Below are 2,808 nucleotides of genomic sequence, written 5' to 3'. Positions count from 1 at the left end.
ATCACCGACCGTCAGCAGCGGGCCTGTCCGCTCCACTCCGGCTCTGCTAGTCTGTGTCGGCCGACGCGCTGCGAACGCTTCGTGATCGTTCGTTTGGCTGGATGAATAGGCCTATTACGCACTACTGCAGCTGGGCTCTCTCTGCAGGCTACGCAACTTTTCAGAATTTTCCCTCTCACGGAGAAAAGTGAGGACAGGTCGCAAACAGCTGTAGTGTGAAGCGTAATTGTAGCAAACATAATAATGTGATAATATTAATAATTATATTTGTATAATTATAATAATAAGACAAACATTGCCTGATAGCCTTCTTTCTCAGAGATGAAAGATTTCTCACAGATTACATTAGGAGGAAAATAAGAGTTTCAGACTGAGGTGGAGAATCCTTCTGATTGGGCCACAGCAGCAGATTAATGGGCTTCTCTGTGATTCTACTTTTTTAAAAGTTCAAGTACAATACTTTTAAGTAAAAGTTCTTTAGTGATAGTGAAGTTGCTGATTTTAGAATAAGCTAAAAAAAAAAAAAAACACAACTACACAAAACACAAAGATTTGTAGAGCTGGTCAGCTGCAGTCTTGTCTGAGAACAACTGATGGTGTTTTTATTCACATGATTTGGTGAAACACCATCAGCTGTTGTTCAGCTTTGATATCAATCAAACACAAAATAACTTAATCAGACACAATAAAACCTCATTTTTTCTTTTTGTTTATTTAAAAACAAAAAGAGAAAAACAAAAGACTTTTGTCTCATTTATAAACTGCTCTTCAGTAATTAGTGCCACTATGCAACACTTCTTATAGAAACAATGATCAGACAATGTTTAGAATTTAAGGAACGTGTAAATGCTTCTTATTTCTGAGGACATTGTTTTCTGATGATTTAACAGTGTTGAAGGCAGGTAATGCAGTTATTAGAATAAATTAGACGACATTAGATCAAATCAATCTGAGCTGTAAAATTGATGTGTTGTAGTAGTAAGTAGCAACGTGACACATCAAAGAAAAACATTTACAGACAAAAAAGCAGTAAAAACGCATAGATCAGAATCTGAAAAAGCAGCAGCGTATCAGCAACAACTATACATTTATTACATTTCTTTTGGATTATCTCATATTCATAAGTCCTATAAATTTTCCTTTATCTTTTTCACTTGGTAATATTTTATGTTTGTCTCAGACAGATGTCATTAGTGTGTATTTAGCGAATTAACATGTGTAGCTGTGCCCGTTAGTTTGTCCTGTTAACTCAGCGCTAAGTGCCATAAAAGGCAGCTAAGTGTAGTAAAAATTAGGTGAGAGCACCTATTGGCACGTGCTGCAGTAAAAAAGGGTCAGCCAAGCAGGACATGGAGCAACAGTTTTCTGACCGTCGTGTATATCAATAGGAAATTTTGAAGTTACCTGTGTGTAAGTCTGTTTGATAGAACACAGGATTTAGGACTCTGCCTGGAGACGTTTATTTTGTAATTGTTGTCTTTTTTTGTCAAATAAAACATCGGATATTTTTTCTTCTTACATCTGCTTCCTTGCCTCACTGGATAACACAGTTTTGCCCTCTTGGGAAGCACAGTCAGAAACTTTATGAACTGCAATAGTGACAAAAGAAGTTTAAAAAGTTGCCACTACAACATTAAATGTAGAAAATCAAATGGTTGTTCTACTCAGTGTGATTGACAGGAGAGATGATCAGAGGGGCAGAGTTTTTACCACCATTGTTAGGCCAAGGACTAAAGTATGGGTAGAGTTTCTCAGTGAAGCAGCAGCCAGTAAAGGAGTAGATAAGAGCTGCAGCATCAACGTCATAAAAGGAGACCAGACCCTCCTCATAATCCACAAACACCCCCACCTTCTCAGGCTGAGACTTCAGAGAGAGAATGACCGGAGGGTCAGCAAGAGCTTTGTACTCATTTTGATTCCTCAAACATAACCTCCAGTAACCTTTCTGAGGACTCGCTTTGATTTTTCCCTTCCTGTTGATCGACTCTCTGGCCACTCCTAAAGTCCACTCAGTCTTCCCTTTAACCTGAACCTCGTAGTAAAATCTTCCTGAAGAGAAACTCTGCTTTGCTAAGACACAGGGACAAGTATCAAATCTCTCTGGATTGTCTGAGAGATTCTTCTTTATATCACCATGTTTAACTTGTTTTCCATCATCAGACAGGATGAGTTAGGGATTTGCTGTATCAGGATCGAGTGTCACATCCACTGCATACTGCTGGACCCTCTTCAGCTCGGCCTCAAGCAGCTTCTTCATCTGTTTACTGAGCGTCTCCTCCAGCTGATTCACAGCTCTCCTCACAGTCCCCTCATATGAAGGTGGACGGACGCTGACTTCTGTCCAGTCCTTGGTGGGTGGAGCAGCGTTCAGGGACGGGAGGCTTTGGAGGAGGTGGAGGTGGTCTTCAGAGCGTGAGAGCTGCTCCACCTCAGAGCTTCTCTTCTTCAGCTCAGAGATTTCCTGTTCCAGCTCTTTGATGAAGCCTTCAGCCTGTTTCTCTGTCTCTCTCTGCTTCTCTTTGATCGTGTCGATGAGCTCGGCCTGGCTTCTCGCTGAAGACCTGAACACCACCTGCTATCTCTCTGTCTGCATCTTCCTTACTGAGCTCCACTGAGCGTTTGATCTCCTGAATCTTCAGTCGTCTCTTCTGGATCATCTGCTGGGTTTCAGCCTCTGTCTTCCCCAGCTCGGCCTTCTTTCCTTCATATCCTTCTTTCAGAGGAACAACATCATGTGTCTTGTGGTCTAAAACAGTGCAGAGCATGCAGACACACATCTGGTCGGTCTTACAGAACAGCTCCAGCAGT

The 2,808-nt window shown here is 41.4% G+C and overlaps 1 pseudogene; it reads right to left on the bottom strand.

The window, feature by feature from the left end:
• Window positions 1-756: 756 nt before the first annotated feature.
• On the bottom strand, window positions 757-2,807 carry LOC123966839 (annotated as a pseudogene).
• Window position 2,808: the final 1 nt, after the last annotated feature.

This window comes from Micropterus dolomieu, unplaced genomic scaffold, assembly GCF_021292245.1.
Source record: "Micropterus dolomieu isolate WLL.071019.BEF.003 ecotype Adirondacks unplaced genomic scaffold, ASM2129224v1 contig_14377, whole genome shotgun sequence".
NCBI classification, from domain to species: domain Eukaryota; kingdom Metazoa; phylum Chordata; class Actinopteri; order Centrarchiformes; family Centrarchidae; genus Micropterus; species Micropterus dolomieu.
Note: the sequence above shows the minus strand (reverse complement) of the source record. Positions and strands in the feature narration are given on the sequence as shown.